The 17,537-nt window shown below is 48.6% G+C and overlaps 1 protein-coding gene across 4 annotated transcripts in view; it reads right to left on the reverse strand.

The window, feature by feature from the left end:
• Positions 1 to 17,537, reverse strand: part of RABGAP1L (RAB GTPase activating protein 1 like) — a 393,084-nt gene that overhangs the window by 25,110 nt on the left and 350,437 nt on the right. The window lies entirely within an intron of this gene.

Consider the following 17,537-nt stretch of genomic DNA (forward strand, 5'->3'; position numbering starts at 1 on the left):
CGGGAGTGACCCCTGAGTGCAGAGCCAGGACTAAGCTTGGAGCATCACCGGGTGTGCTGCAAAATCCAAAAGAAAGACAAACCAATAAGCCGGAGAGATAGTCCAGTGGGGAGGGCGTTTACCTTGCATGCAGCCGACATGGGTTCGATCCCTGGCATCCCATATGGTCTCCTGAGCACCACCAGGAGTAATTCCTGAGTGCAGAGCCAGGAGTAACCCCTGAACATCACCAGGTGTAAAGCCCCCCTCCCCACAAAAAGATAAACAAACCAAAACCAAGCAACAAATATTCTGAATAGCATTAATATGCCAGAGAGGAAAAAAGAATTTAAAGTTTGCCACTGAAAACTCAAGTATTGAATCACTGTCTAGAGGTAAGTCATCCAAACAACTTATCTATTTCTTACTAAAAAAAAAAGTCCTCTTGAAATAGAGCGGTTTTCTGATTTTTTGAAAAGGTACTTGAATCTTATGGAAACTTGGAATTCTAAAGCTATATAAGCAAAAAAAAAAAAATAACAGCATTTAGGTCACAGGATCAGGTACTAGGGCTGTGGTTTGAATATCTACTAGTGCTATTTATTGATTGTGTAATGCCTTGGTAATCAGGTTTTTTTTTTCTTTTTAGTTTTTGGGTCACACCCAGCAACACTCAGGGGTCATTCCTGGCTCTGTGCTTAGGAATCTCTCCTGGTGGTACTTGGGGGACCAGATGGGATGCGGGGGTGTAAGATAACATTGGTTTGTCCTTTCTCCCTTGCCACAGGGAGTTTAGATTTATTGGGCTACACCTGTCACAGTGCTCGCAAGTCACTCCCATTCCTCTGTGCTTATCTGTAACTTCTCTGTGCTCTCTTCCCCAACCTGTCTATCACCTTCCCCCCCCAATCAGACTCTGTTAACTTGTAAGGTCAGCTCCTTCTGAGGACACTTGACTTGTATTCTGAGTGAAATATTGCCTTTCTCCTTCTCTTATGTCCTTTTGCATAATTTAAAGTAATGTCCTTTTTGTGTAGACACAAGAAGACAGCTAATATTATGCTTTTGTAACTTGGGAGTCAATTGACTCCGAATAATATTCTCTCCCAGTCATCTGCTTTCTTGACTTCAGCCTCAGTTGCCCTCGGTTCCTAGCACCCCAAAAAGTAACAACGAAATTAGGACCCTGCTAGGATTAGGAAGACTAAACTGGCCTGAGCACTGTAGTCTGAGATCTATAGTGAGATGGTCCCAGGAGAGCAATTCTATAAGCTTAATGTGTCTATGTCCATACAAAATGACTAATATTATGAATGTTTACATGCCCCTGTGCCTGGCTGTCCTCATCGGGGTCGCTTGGAGGGGGGCGGTGGGTTGAGCTTCCCTCCCTGCCCCGAGCAGAGCCCCGGCAGCCGAAGACCTCTGGAACCAGCCACATCCATGCTGAGACCACTCTCTACACATTCGGACGAGCCTCACGCATGAAGGAACCAGCAGAGGAACCCAGGCATGTGGGACCTGGGGCTGAGATCTCCAAGCCTGCTCGGATCAGGACTTGGCTTCCTCCACCCAGATCCCCCATCTTCCAGTATGTCGGCATTACACCCACCAACTGCCCCCGGCGCCGTGTAATCCCATCAATGCATCAACGGCCAAGACCCAGAGACTATAAGACCCAGCTCCCAGAAGAGAACAGAATGCATTCGCGGCCACGATATCTTATTATCTAGTTCTTACTCTGGAGAACCCGGCAGGCTACCAAAAGTATCCTGCCCACATGGCAGAGTCTGGCAAACTCCCCGTGGCGCATTCAATATGCCAAAACCCAGTAACAATGAGTAACAATGATGGGTCTCATTCTCCTGACCCTGAAAGTGCCTCGAATGTGGCACTTTCTAAAATCTCAGGGCTAGGATGAAGGAGACGTTACTGGTGCCTGCTCCAGGAAATCGATGAACAACAGGATGACAGTGACAGTGATGTTTGCACGACTAAGGAGAGGAGAAACACACCCATATTTGCCCTTAGGCCAGTCGTCTTGTTGGCTATAAGAATCTGTCCTGGAAGAAGCGTCCCCTGGGAAAGGACCTTACATCCTCTGATTGTAAGGTGACACTATGTGTAACTGTTACCCCCAGGGGTTCCTCATGAGGAGGATTTAACTAGGCGGGAAGAGTGGGCAGGGGGAGGAAGAAGCAGGAGGAGAATGAGAAGTGAATGGAGATGAGACTGAAACAAACAGCAACTGACACCAACCAGCCTGGTCCTCCTCTACCCATTCATCGGCCTCTCCGGGGTTGGGGAAGCGGCCCGAGACCGCCGAACACGGGTGGGGAGAGATAAAGCGCCACAGCCCATTAGTAAATATACACTGGGGATTGAACCCAGGTCAGCTACATGCAAGGTAAACGCCCTACCTGCTGTGCAATAGCTTTGGCCCCAGTAAACAGGTATTTTGTGTTTGGGGGCCACACCCCACAGTGCTCAGGGCTTATTTGGGGCTCAGCACTCAGGTATAACTCCGGGCATGCTCAGGGATCACAGGGAGAGCCTAGGATCAAACCTGGGTTGGCTGTGTGCAAGGTAAGCACCCTCTCCACTGTACTATCTGCCTGACCCTTCACCTTGAGTGTCTTTATCTGTCAAATGACGAACAACTTTCTCCTTGGCTGTCAGGAGAATTAAGTGATGTAACATAGGTGAAGTGTCCAGACTAATTTTTTTTTTTTTGCTTTTTGGGTCACATCCGGCAATGTACAGGGGTTACTCCTGGCTCTGTACTCAGGAATTACTCCTGGCGGTGCTCGGGGAACCCTAGGGGATGCTGGGAATCGAACTCAGGTCGGCCGCGTGCAAGGCAAACGCCCACCCGCTGTGCTACTGCTCCAGCCCCCAGAGTAATTTCTTTAGGCATAAAAAGTTTATCTTTAAAAAGTACCTTGTAAGTGCAGAACTATGTGACCTTGGACTCTGGGCTCAACGGGACCAGCCCTCTCTGCCCCAAGAGACCCAGCCCCAGCAGCCAAACACTTCCAGAACCCAACGGCCGCCATGCTTAAGGCCGCTTCCCCACATGCTCGGGTCAACACGAGGGAACATATTCTTGGACTGCATGGCTGCAAATGTGGCCGCGCAACACATCATAATACACTTCCTACCCATTCTCCGTAAGTACCACACCACATATCATGGGGTTCAGATAGTAGGCAACAGAGCATTGAGGGAAATATATATATATACATGTGCATATATACATATTTTCATGTACATATACAAAAGCTCACATCATTCAACCTTCAACAATATGTTAGTGATATCCTAAAGAGTGTCTTAATGGCCGCTGCCAAAATAGAATGATCGTCACACTGTTTCCTAAATCAACACTTTTTTGTAAGCATTTTCAGAGGTTCTTCATAACAGACAATCACTCTCACTGTCACTGTCCTCCTGTCGTTCATTGATTTTGCTCGGGCGGGCCCAGTAACATTGTGAGACTTGTTACTGTGTTTGGCATATCGAATACGTCACGGGGAGCTTGCCAGGCTTTGCCGTGCGGGTGAGACAATACAAAATATATTATTTTGGTTGTGCTTTGGGACAGATTAGGGCTTGAGATGGAAACATCCCAAATTTGGTGGTGGGATTGGTGTTTGAATATTGTAATACTGTCCTCCCATTGTTCATCAATTTCTCGAGCGGGCCCAGTAACATCTCCATTGTGGGACTTGTTGTTACTATGTTTGGCATATTGAATACTTCACGGGGAGCTTACCAGGCTTTGCCGTGCGGGTGCAATACTCTCGGTAGCTTGCCGGGCTCTCCAAGAGGGGCAGAGGAATTGAACCTGGCTTGTCTGGGCCGACGGCTTGCAAGGGAAATGCCCTACCACTGTACTATCGCTCAAATGTAATACAATATTGTGAACTACCTTGTAAAATAAAATTTTAAAAAAAGTACCTTCTAATGAAAACAAAAATTTTCAAAGATGGCAAGTGTGCTGGTTTTGCTGAATTTCCCGAGGCAAGAATGTGTTGAAGACCCTTGAAAACCGTCATGATGCAGCCAAAGTCGCGCTGGGCCACAGACAGCCGGGAACAGACTGGCCCCCAAAACGTGGTATTTGGAAAGGACGCGAATGCACAGGAAAGAGAAAACAAAAGGCAGTCAGAGGGACCGATAGCGCACGCTGAGACATGGGTCCAGTTTGCATGTCTGGGGCCCTGGTTTGATGCTGTTGCGGGGTGAAGGGAGTCTGGGAGGCTTTGGGAGACAGGAGAGAGCTGGAATCCTCAGGAAGATGGAGATCCTGCTTAGCCCCAAGGCGGAAGGCTGGTCCCCATCTCAGGCTAATGGTCCGCACGGCCCACCCTCCTGGGTGGGCTCAGGGCTGGGCTACTCCATTCTTGTGCTCAGCTGTCCGCAGTAGCAGTTACCTGGATGTGGACTCTCTCCCTCCCTGGACAGAAGTCAGGTTGCTTTCCAGGTGGAACCGATTTGCAACCACTGCCCAATAGTGTCCTGAGAAGGTCACTCCTGCCCTTTCCTCCCAGGCCTGCAGAGGGGGGACAGAAGCCCCGCCCCCACCCCCGGGAAATCAGGAGGCAGATGCAGTATATGCGGACGCAACAGCAGCCCACTACTCTCAGCTTTGCTGGGGGCTCACACCCACCAGCTTGACTCTGCAAGCAGTTGCCAGTTGACTCGATGGGTCGCCACCCACTGGGGCTGCCCTAGAGATGAGAGAAGGGGAGTAAAGTGGCCGGCCAGAGAGGGGGCAAGCCACCCAGAGGCTCCAGCCCAAAGCTACGGGGAAGAATTTTCCAGATGGTTCTGAGATGGATCCATTTACCAATTACATACTGTATGGTGATTTTGGAGAATTTCTTTTAAAACTTTATATATTTGGGGCTGGAGCAATAGCATAGCGGGTAGGGAGTTTGCCTTGCATGCGACCAACCTGGGTTCAATTCCCAGCATTCCATATGGTCCCCCGAGCATCACCAGGGGTGATTCCTGAGTGCAGAACCAGGAGTAACCCCTGTGCATCTCCAGGTGTGACCCGAAAAGAAAAAAAGAAACCTGTGTATATACATATTCAATATGCCAGACACAGTAACAACAAAGTCTCCAATGGAGACGTTACTGGGCCCGCTCGAGCATATATATATATATATATACACATATATATATATGAAATATATATGGGGCTGGAGTGATAGCACAGCGGTAGGGCGTTTGCCTTGCATGCAGCCAACATGGCCGACCCGAGTTCGATTCCTCCGCCCCTCTCGGAGAGTCCGGCAAGAGAGCCCGGCAAGCTACCGAGAGTATCTCGCCCGCATGGCAGAGCCTGGCAAGCTCCCCGTGACGTATTCGATATGCCAAACACAGTAACAACAAAGTCTCCAATGGAGACGTTACTGGGCCCGCTTGAGCAAATCGACGATCAACGGGAGGGCCTTTTATATAAAATATATTTACTTTATTCAAGTGCACGCTTACATAAAGTTGTTTAGCACAGGGAAAAGGGCTAAGCTGCTCTTGAAGTAATAGGTCATTTCTATTCTAATAAACTGTTATTTTAATTAAAACTACGAGCTAAAGAGGTTAATTTCTTTTTCTGGTAAGAAAAAGCCCAGTATTACAGTCCCTCAAATGAAATCAGTTTTGTCCAGAAATATATATGGCTTTATATATACATAATATACGTATCACTTAAAATCACTTAACTTCCCGTTAGTCGTAGATTTGCTCAAGTGGGCGCCAGTAATGTCTCCATTTGTCCCTGTCGCGTGCTAGTGTAGCCCAATGGCATCTGTTCGCTATGGGAATATGAAGAGCCTCAAACCGATCGTTCATGGTCTTGATGAAGAAGTCTGCCCATCTGGTAGGTGGGCAGCCACGCGGTCTTTTGACATCCCGTGGAATCCAGTCAGTAACAGCTCTAGTCCAGCGGTCATCTTTAAATCTCATTACATGACCAGCCCATCTGATTTTTGACACCTTGGCAAATGAGACAGCGTCCCTGATTCTTGATCGTCGACGGATGTCGGAACTCTGGATTCTTTCTCTCATTTGAGTGAAACGTGATATTCCAAGCATAGCTCTTTCTATTCTTCTTTGGGAGACCTGAATGGCGTTCTCATCTTGTTTGCGTAGGGCCCAGGTCTCTGAGGCATATGTTAATGCAGGAAGAACAGTGGAATCAAAGAGATGTGCCCGGAGCCGGAGGTTCTTCGTCCTCTTAGCTACTTCTTTGATGTTCTTGAAGGCGTTCCAAGCCGCCCTCTTCCTCCTGCGCAGCTCGGGTGCCAGGTCATTTGTCATGTTGACTTCTCGACCTAGGTACACATAGCTGTTGCATTCGGAGATGGTCGTTCCATTGAGAGTGAATGGGGCATCAGGAACGAGGCTGTTTCTCATAAACATTGTCTTCGTGAGATTCAGCTGTAGTCCTACCTTTCCACACTCACGGTCAAAGTCGGCCAGCATTTGTGCCGCTTGGCTGATGTTTGGTGTTATTAAAACAATGTCATCAGCAAAGCGGAGGTGGTGTAATTGCCGACCATCTATCTTCACTCCCATTCCTTCCCATTCCAGTTGTCGCATGATGTTCTTGAGGGTGGCACTGAAGAGTTTCAGTGATACCATTTCAATATACATATATGAAATCTTATATATATTACGTATACGTACATGACTAGTAATGAGACTATCTTTTTAAAAAAAACATTAAGAATATAAAGCCAATCTTGTTGCTTATGTTAAGAGATGATTTCAAAGTGAATTTTTCAGAAAATGCATTAAACACCCCCATAAGCGCGTCCTCCCCATCTGGCTGAGATTCCGGGATGCTGGCTTCATCTTGTTCGGTTCCAGAACAATGTGTTGCTAGGAAACCTCCCAGGCTTATTTAACCTGTGTTGTGGGGGGGACGCGGGCGCCCACCTGTGATGGGTCCAACAGGCATGGGGGGGCAGGGAGTCGCTCTTTATGGGCTGATCGAAGGAAGCAGACGATACGAAGTTTAATACATTCTGGACAAAATGGATTTCCTTTGAGGAGCTGTAAGACTGGATTTTTTTCTTTTCTTTTCTTTTTTTTTTTTTTTTTTTTTTGCTTTTTGGGTCATACCCGGCGATGCACAGGGGTTACTCATGGCTCTGCACTCAGGAGTTACTCCTGGCGGTGCTCAGGGGACCGTATGGGATGCTGGGAATCGAACCTGGGTCAGCCACGTGCAAGGCAAACGCCCTACAGGCTGTCTTATCTCTCCAGCCCAAGACTGGATTTTTTCTTATCAGTGAAAGAAATTCGCACTGTAGCACTGTCCTCCCGTTGTTCATCGATTTGCTTTAGCAGGCCCAGTAACGTCTCCATTATGAGATTTGTTGTTACTGTGTTTGGCATATCGAATACATCACGGGGAGCTTGCCAGGCTCTCCGAGAGGGGCAGAGGAATCGAACCTGGGTCGGTCCCGTCAGCCGCGTGCAAGGCAAATGCCCTACTGCTGTGCTATCGCTCCAGCCCTGAAAGAGATTAACCTCTTTTTTTTGTTTTTTTTTGCTTTTGCTTTTTGGGTCATACCCGGTGATGCTCAGGGGTAACTCCTGGCTCTACACTCAGGAATCACTCCTGGTGGTGCTCGGGGAACCACATAGGATGCTGGGAATCGAACCCGGGTCAGCTGCGTGCAAGGCAAACACCTTCCCTGCTGTGATATGGCTCCAGCCCCGAAATTAACCTCTTTAGTTTGTAGTTTTAATTAAAAGAAGAAAAAAAGATCATCGCGAATTATTAGAATAGAAACAACATATTACTTCAAAAGCAGCCTGCCCCATCTGCCTCGTGCCGAGCAGCTTTCTGTAAGAGCACTTGAATAAAGTGCTAAGGCTCAGTGGTTAGGGCCAGAGAGAGAGCCTTGGAGGTTAGGGGCTTGTTCGCGAGTGGGTCCCCTGAGCACCCACCTTTTCTGCTACATTGTCACTGGCATCCAGTTGGGGTACTAAGTTCTTGCTAAGGATCCACTAGCATGCTTTATCAGATTCCACTTAGAAAATGTTGGACTAGAGCGATAGCACAGCGGGTAAGGCACTTGCCTTGCACGCGGCTAACCTGGGTTTGATCCCCAGCATCCCATAGGGTCCCCTGAGCACCACCAGGAGTGATCCCTGAGCACTGCCGGGTGTGGCATCAGGGGCTGGAGCTATAGCACAGTGGGGAGGGCGTTGGCCTTGCACGCAGCAGACCCAGGTTCGATCCTCAGCATCCTAGAGGTTCGATCCCCGGCATCCCACAGGGTCCCCCGAGCACCACCAGGAGTGATCCCTGAGTGCAGAGCCAGAAGCAACCCCTGAGCATTGCTGGGTGCTACCCAAAAAGAAATAATAATAACAATAATAATAATAATAATAATAAAACCAACACAAATGAATAAACCAGAGGAGGGAAATTGGGGGCTGAGGCCACCTGAAGCCCTGGGAAGGGAGGAAGGGGGGGACACAGGCCCTGAGGAAGGCAGGACCCCCAGGGGTCAACCTCAGACAGCTGCTTTCTCTTTGTCTTCCCGGAGTCAGGAGGAGGATATCATCCTTCTCCAGGCTGTGAGGAGACCAAGTATGCACAAACCGTCCCCCAGAGCTCCGGGGTCTAACGGGAGCAGAAAGACAGACAGAGAAACGCGCTCGCTCCGCCGAGGGTATTTCTGTTACCTAAATGAGAAGCGGGTGGGAGCCAATTAAAGGTGGCAGCTTTTCTGTGATGTGTTTGACAGAGCCAACAATTACCTCTGCTCTGTGGGGCAATTTCAAAAACTAGTGCGGGAGAACGAGTCTATTTGAGGCGACGCTGTCTGCTCTGCAGCTGGTGCTGGGCTAAACCCCAGCCCGGGGCGGGATGGGGGTCCGGAGAGAGTCGGGGCGCCCAGCGCCACCCGCTGCCCTCAGCGCCTCCCCCACAAGGAACAGACACCCTCGATGCCGTCAGGGAGCAGGTGGCGGAGAGAAGAGCGAAGAGGGAACTGACTCTGCAAAATGAACCGAACCCCTTCATGGGCCGGGGCCTGGGTCCACAGACAGAGGGGAGGCCCCGATGAGTTTCTGGGGGGGGGGGGGCTGAGACGGGCCAAGTCCCACATTCCCGCAGGGGCGGCTGCTCACCAGAGTGGGGCCAAGGGGTACTCACCATCCCTTTCCCTGGGAACTGTGAAAGGGGCAAGAGGAATAAAGCGCCAAGAACTGTGGGTGCTGCCCTCCCTTTCCCTCCGCGGGAACAGGAATGGAGGGCCCGAGAGGGAAGACTGCCTGAACGTCAGCTGAGCTCACCATGTTCAAGTGGGGTTCCCCTCTTAGACCCCTGCTGCAATGAGGGTCTGGGGGGAACTGTCGCCCACCAGGAAGCAGAAGCTCAGTCGCCGTTCGAGGTCGGGCCTGGATGGTCTTTCCTAATTCTGCTCCCCAGATTAATTTTACAGTTCCTGAGTCACTGTGTGGCAAAGGAAGGGGCATCGAGGAGGGGGACCAGGAGGGTGGAGGGGCCTCGATTCACGTGAAAATGCTGAGATTGCAAGACAAGAAACCACACAACGAGTGGGCAGTCCCTGGATTCAGGACAGAGTCCAGTGACCGAGTACACAGTACTGCTCCCCGGATCTTTCTGGCTCCTGACTCCTGGCTGAAGGATGCTTCCCTTTCTTTATGGTGATTGGACAGGCCAGAATGTGCTAAAGGGAACCCTGTTCTTTTTTTTTTTTCTTTTTGGGTCACACCGGCGATGCTCAGGGTTCCTCCTGGCTCTGCACCCAGGAATTACTCCTGGCGGTGCTCAGGGGACCATATGGGACACTGGGAATCAAACCCGGGTCGGCCGTGTGCAAGGCAAACGCCCTCCCCGCTGTGCTATCGCTCCAACCCCAACCCTGTTCCTTCTGATGCGAGCTATTAGAATACACGTGAGTGATAGAATTTATTCAGAGAAGCCTGTGAGGAGCTTTTCGTCTCAGGAGAAATATTTTCCCAATCAATAACCTGACACTGGGCTGGAGCGATAGCACAGCGGGTAGGGCGCTCGCCTTACAAGCGGCCAACATGGCCGACCCGAGTTCGATTCCTCCGCCCCTCTCGGAGAGCCCGGCAAGCTACCGAGAGTATTCGATATGCCAGACACAGTAACAACAAAGTCTCCAATGGAGACGTTACTGGGCCCGCTCGAGCAAATCGACGATCAACGGGAGGGCCTTTTTTTTTAAACCTGACACTAATGCCATTATCAAAGTGCACTCAAAGGCCGAAGTGGGAATGGAAAAAAATTAAAAAGCCGCCATCCTTTTTAATAAGTCCATAACCCAGTGTATTCGCTAAGGTAACTATGTTGCGCGTTTTGGAGAGTTATTCCGAACAGCTCCCTATTTCTTGGCTTCTACTCACACTGATTTCAGGAAATGTAAAGCCTGAATATTATCACATCAAATCTTCAGCAGAAATGGTGTCAGGACATTCCAGGTATTGGCCAGCAGTGACGAGACATGCAGGGCCTCGCAGGATAGGGGAGGAGCCGGTTCTTCTCCTTCCCTGCCCTGAATGAGACCCCGAGATGATGCCACTCACGAACAGCCCCCCGGCCACTTATCAAGCTCCTTAACAGCCACGATCCCAGAGACAAACAAATGAATCTCGGAACCCAGCGGCTTTTGGCAGAAATCTCTCCAGACTTAATTATTAAAATTTCAGAATTTCAAGATCGTGTGGCTGCAACAGCGGCCGTACAACATCATCACTTGATCACTTGACATCCCGTTATTCATCGATTCACTCGAGCAAGCTCCAGCAACGTCTCCATTCATCCCTGTCGCGTGCTAATGAAGCCCAACGGCAAGGAACACGAAGAGCCTCAAATCGATCGTTCAGGGTCTTGACGAAGAAGCCTGACCATCTCATAGGTGGGCGGCCACTTGATCTTTTGACGTCCCATGGAATCCAGTCGGTAATGGCTCTAGTTCAGCGGTCATCTCCAAATCTCATTACATGTCCAACCCATGTGGTTTTCGATGCCTTGGCAAATGAGACAGCGTCCCTGATTCTTGATCGTCGACAAAGGTCAGAACTTTGGATTCTTTCTCTCATTTGAGTGAAGCATGACATCATATGCTATCCATAATCAGCGACAGAAAATAAATTGGCTGATAATGTTCCCTTTTCGGCAGGTTTGAGTGCTGGGGGGGGGAAATTCCAAATAATAATGGTGGGACTCGTGTTGAAATACTGAATGTAATCAAAGTAGAGAGAGAGTCATGTGGAAATCATCTGCCACACAGGTAGGGGGAGGGGTGGGATGGGGGGGTATACAGGGGTTTTTGGTGGTGGAAAATGTGCACTGGAGAAGGGATGGGTATTTGATCACTGTATGCCCGAGACTTAACCCTGAAAGCTTTGTAATTGTTTTCATGGTGATTCAATAAATAAATTTATAAAAAAAAAAGGGAAAAAGAAATGGTGTCAGAAGCATTAACCAATGCGGTAAGGACGGCCCTTTTATATTGCGATGGCCTTTTGGGGGGGTCTACATGGTGTTTTCACCCTAGACGGTTATTCCAAAACAAGGTGTGAGGATAAATGAATGGTGCTCAGAGCAGGACAACCGGCCCACTCGGATTCTGCTGGCATGGAGAAGCAAGCACTGGGACTGATTATCACCTAGTGCAAAGTACCTGTGACCCAGACACAACCCAGACAAACCCAGCAGTTTCTAACTTCCAGACAGCTAGTATTTTTTTTGGGGGGGGGGCTCATTTATTTTGGGTCACACCTGGGGATGCTCAGGGGTTACTCCTCTCTTTGCGTTCAGGAATCACTTCCGAAGGGGCTTGGGGGACCCTGTGGGATGCCGGGGATCAAACCCAGCTTGGCCGGGTGTGGCAGGGAGGCAAACGCCCTCCCTGCTACACTATTGCTCCAGTCCCACATTTAGTATTTTAAAGAGGTGCTGCTGCTATTTTAGGATTAAATTTATAGAGGCTGGAGAGATAAGAAGAGCAGGTAGGGTGTCTGCCTTGCATGCAGCAGAACCAGGTTTGATCCCCTGCATCCTATAGGGTCCCCAGAGCACCACCAGGAGTAATTCCTGAGTGCAGAGCCAGGAGTAATTCCAGAGCATCACCGGGCATGTTGTTTTGCAAAAAGCAAAACAAACAAACAAACAAACAGAAAAACAAAACCCAAAAACCCAAACAAGATTAAATTTACAAGAAATTTAAAAGAAAACAAGGTAGTGAAGGACAGACATAAAATATCTGTACTCATTTGTGTAATATAGAAAAAAAATAGTATAAGACTAACACCCAAGGACAGTGGAAACAAGGATTAGGGCGAATGGTCCATGGCTGGAAGCCTGCAGAAAGGGCCATTATGATAATGATAGTTGGAAGGGATCGCTCTGGATGGGATATGAGTGCGGAAAGTGGGCAAAGGACCAAACATGATGGTCTCTCAGTATCTGTATGGCAAACCATAATGCCCATAAGAAGAGAGAGAGAGAGAGAGAGAGAGAGAGAGAGAGAGAGAGAGAGAGAGAGAAAGGAGAGAAGAGAGACAAAGGGAGACAGACAATGGGAGAGAGAGGAATATAGAGGGGGAGAGAGAAGAGAGAGAGAGAGAGAGAGACAGAGAGACAGAGAGAGAGAGGCAAAGAAAAGTGCCTTTCATAGAGGCATGCTGGGGGGGTGTTGGGGGTGGCGGGAGGGATATGGGAAATATTGGTGGTGGGAAATGTGAACTGGGGGAGGGATGGGTGTTGGAGCACTGTATGACTGAAACCTGACCACGAGAGCTTGTAACTGTATCAGTGATTCAATAAAAAACAATAAATAAAGAAAACAGGGTAACTCTGCTTTTACACTCTTCACCACTAACCTTTACTACACAAGGGTTATGTCACTTATCCTGTAACGGCTCATTTTAGTTGTAAACATAAATCAATCATTGAAAAAGTAACCGTGACATCTCACGACCTAAGGTGAGTCTCAGCGCCACAAATACAGGACAGATATAATAAATTCTGCAGGTTTCCAGTTCTTTGGATAGACTTTCTTTCCTCTCTTGACAAGCACATTTTTTTCTGGCAAACATAATCAAGGTAGTTTTATGAAACACTGTCTCTATAAAGTATACAGTGACTCAGGCTTATAAAAGAAGCTTCTGCACACTTCACAAGGGAAACCAAGTCTTCACTTAACTCCGGTTCCTCTTTTCTTGCTTAAAGCCATCAATTCTTTTTTTTTTCAACTTTAAGATTTTGAATGAATTTTTTTTTTATTAGTGAAACACCACGAGGTACAGTTATAGACTTACAAATTTTTGTGCTTGGGTTTCAGTTATACAATGATCAAGTACCCATTCCTCCATCAGCACCCATCCTCCACCACCACGGGTCCCAGCATCCCTCCCACCCCCCATCCCCCCATCCCCCCCTGACCATCAATTCTTTTTTGATGCTAATTTTTTTTTTTTGATGCAGTGCCCAGGACTTACTACTGGCTCTGTGCTCAGAGATCACTTATTGCAGTGTTCGGGGACCATATGTGATGCAAGGGATTGGTGGTTTTCTTTTTCTTTCTGGGTCACACCTGGCAATGCTCAGGGGTTACTACTCCTGGCTCTGCACTCAGGAATTACCCCTGGCGGTGCTCGGAGGACCCTATTGGATGCTGGGGATCAAACCCACGTCAGCCGTGTGCAAGGCCAACGCCCTACCGGCTGTGCTAGTGCTCTAGCCCCTGATGTGAGAGATTGAACTGGGGGTCTGCAGCATAAAAGACAAGCGCCGCAACCCCTGTACATCTCTCCAGACCCAAGAACACATATCTTTAAACTTGAGTGGACAAGCAATCATCTACACAAACGCCAAACGCCAACCCACATGGTCGGTCGGTCTAAGGAAGGTGGTTCCTTTTTAACTGTAACTTGTATCTAGAAAATTCCATGATGAATATAAACCCAGACATGGAGGGGAAGGCAGCGTCTTCGACCCAAGACCGGCTGGTTCCCACAGTTACTCTTTCACATAGTATTTCTTCCATTGAATTTTAGGCTCACCTAGAAAGCCACAGCAACGGATTTAAATGATTTTTTTCCAGTTAAATATATTTAATAATGCCCTCTGGTATAAGTTAAACATCATCTTTTTGCTCCCTTGAGTGACTAAGAGACCAAGTAGAAAATGGATGGCTAAGGTATATCTGTTTATTTCTAACTAAACTAGGGATATCTCTTGTGGAGAAGCTAACCAGGGTCTTTTCCAACCCTTTTTTTTCCCTTTTTGGGTCACACTCAGCAATGCACAGGTGTTACTCCTGGCTCTGCACTTAGGTATCACTCCTGGAGGTGCTCAGGGGACCCTATGGGATGCTGGGACTCAAACCTGGGTCAGCTGTGTGCAAGGCAAACGCCCTCCCCACTGTGCTATCGCTCCAGCCCCTCTTTCCCACTTTTAGGCAAAGAGAAGAACAGAACTCAGACAGGCCTGTCAATACAAAAACTCCTCCTCCCTTCATAAATATTCCGGTTAGCTGCAACAACTAATTCTGGATTGGTCTAGGTGGGTAAAACCTGTAACAGGAACTGTCGTCCGAATCTCTTTTTTGAAAAAAAGCACATGTCTTGCCAGGACAGAAGCAGGCTTTGATCTGGCTTCTGTTCAGCTCAAAAAGCCTCACAAAGAAAATCCTAGAAAGAGGCTCAGTGGCAAAGCCTGATCCATAAGACCCCAGAAGATCTGTGTTCCTTCGTCAAAGAACTCAAAAGTGGGCTTAGAACTAGGGTATTGGAATATCAATCTTGCCATTAGCTCCTGGCATTTTAATTTTTTTTTTTCTTTCTGGGTCACACCCAGAAAGCGATGCACAGGGCTGACTCCTGGCTCTGCACTCAGGAATTACTCCTGGCAGTGCTCGGGGGACTATATGAGATGCTGGGAATCAAACCCGGGTTGGCCATGTGCAAGGCAAATGCCCTACCCACTGTGTTATTGCTCCAGCCCCAGCATTTTAATTCTTTTCCCCCTCTCTCTCTCCCTTTTTGGTTTTTGGGTCACAAAAGAATCACTCCTGGCAGTGCTCAAGGCTTACTCCAGGCTCTGTGTGCAGGGATCACTCCTGGTGGTGCTCGGGGTGGGGCGGGGGGGCCCTATGGGGTGCCCGGGTCATGCCCGGGTGGGTCCCATGCAAGGGAAGCGTCCTCCCCACTGAACTATGGCTCAAGACTTTTATTCTTTTTTTGTTGTTGTTGTTTTTTGTTTTTTGGGTCACACCTGGTGATGCACAGAGGTTACTCCTGGCTCTGCACTCAGGAGTTACTCCTGGTGGTGCTCAGGGGACCATATGGGATGCTGGGAATTGAACCCGGGTCGGCCGTGTGCAAGGCAAACGCCCTACCCGCTGTGCTATCTCTCAAGCTCCCCAGGACTTTTATTCTTACAAGGTATGGCAAGAACATCCCCATCAGTTTCTCTTAGGATGATTGCAACACTCCAGAACTGGACATTGTAGGGGCTGGGGCTGGAGCAATAGCACAGCGGGGAGGGTGTTTGTCTTGCACTCTGCCAACCTGAGTTCGATTCCCAGCATCCCATAGGGTCCCCCAAGCACCGCCAGGAGTGATTCCTGAGTGCATGAGCCAGGAGTAACCCCTGTGCATCAGCGGGTGTGACCCAAAAAGCAAAAAGAAAAAAAAAGAATTGGCCAAGGTAATGTCTACTCAGCTCTGTTCCTTGCCCTCCTGGATTTCGGCTAGGCATCTGGTTACACCACAAATCAGCTCCCCAGCGTGGGACACACGGGAAGTATCAGTTTCCCATTCTCCTACTGACAGAAGCTCCAAGAGCTTCTTGGATCCCCGGGTGAAGGCGGTGAGTACACGCGGTGGGCCTTCTTGGCAACCCCCGATGGGCGGAGAAAACCACTGAATTTTATTTTCTCACGGTTTCTCACGGTCCTCCCGTTGTTCATCGATTTGCTCGAGCGGGCCCAGTAACGTCTCCATCATGAGACTTGTTTATGTGTTTGGCATATCGAATACGTCAAGGGTAGCTTGCCAGGCTCTGCCATGCGGGAGAGATAGTCTCGGTAGCTTGCCAGGCTCTCCGAGAGGGGCGGAGGAATCGAACACAATCGGCCATGTTGTCTGCCTGCAAGGCAAATGCCCTAATCCCGGCAAAGGAGAAGGGTGTCACTGCTGTTCCACATCTGTCAGCTGTGAAGCACCTGAGACAACAGCTGTCACTAGGAACTGTTTGCAGACCAGCAGTAAGAATGTTCAGAAGGGCTGGAGCGATAGCACAGCGGGGAGGGCGTTTGCCTTGCACCGGCCGACCCGGGTTCGATCCCCAGCATCCCATAGGGTCCCCCGAGCACTGCCAGGAGTGATTCCTGAGTGCAGAGCGAGAGGAAACCCTGAACATCGCTAGGTGAGATCCAAAAAGGAGAATGTCCAGTTTCAAGACTCACCAATAAATCTTGGAAGAGAGCAACATGCAGGGATGTCTCCTCACCCCGCGCCAGGCTAACTTCGTCAGGGCCTCGGAGCGGGCAGGTGTGTCCCTCCGCCTGCTCCCCCAAAAATCCCGGCAGCTGCAAACTCCAGAACCCATCGCTGCCATGCTCACGGCGGACCTTCACAGGCTGGTGTGAGCCCCCCACCCATGAGAATGAATCTGCTGAAAAACCCAGGCATGCGGGACTTGTGACTGAAATCTCCAGGCTCGCACAGAGTCGGGAATGGGTCCCTCTCCAGCTCCCCATACTTTTGGGTTCCTGGCAGTCACGCCTCTGGGCGCCATATCAATGCATTAACAGCCATGATCCAGAGACTCACAAATAAATCCCCAAAGAGAGCAACATGCTGCAGAGACGCCTCCGAACCCTAAAATCACCATCCGGTGAAAAATTTAACTTCAGCTCTAGCACCTAATTAAAATTTTAGAATTCCTGGAGCACACGGTCATGTGACATCTCATACTTTATGCAGAAGGCAACCAATGTTGATCAAATATAAACAAACAAACACTGTCTTCCCGTTGTTCATCGATTTGCTCGAGCGGGCGCAGTAACGTCCCCATTTTGAGACCTGTCCTTACTGTGTTTGGCATATTGAATACTCTCGGTAGCTTGCCGGGCTCACCGAGAGATTGATCAAATGTATATAATATAATACAATATAATATATATATATATAAGCATACAAGGCTCAATCTCTAACGTGTTAGTGATCTCTTAATCAGGGGCTTAATCGCTCCAAAGTGAGATACAATTTTCACACACTGTCCTCTAAGGAAACCTTTTGGATCATTTTTATTCGATTATTCATAACAAGCAATACAAAATAAATTATTTAGCATCTGCCTTTGGGACAGGGTTGGGTGGTGGTGGAAAATTTCAAAATAACGGTGGTAGGATTGGGGTTGAAATACTGAATTTAATAAATTATTCAGAACAACTTTATGAAGATAAAATTTTAAAAAATTAAAAAAGAATATTCAGTATCTATATTGCAAGCCATAATGCCCAAAA

Source organism: Sorex fumeus, unplaced genomic scaffold, assembly GCF_029834395.1.
Source record: "Sorex fumeus unplaced genomic scaffold, SorFum_2.1 ptg000226l, whole genome shotgun sequence".
In the NCBI taxonomy this organism is placed as follows: Eukaryota; Metazoa; Chordata; class Mammalia; order Eulipotyphla; family Soricidae; genus Sorex; species Sorex fumeus.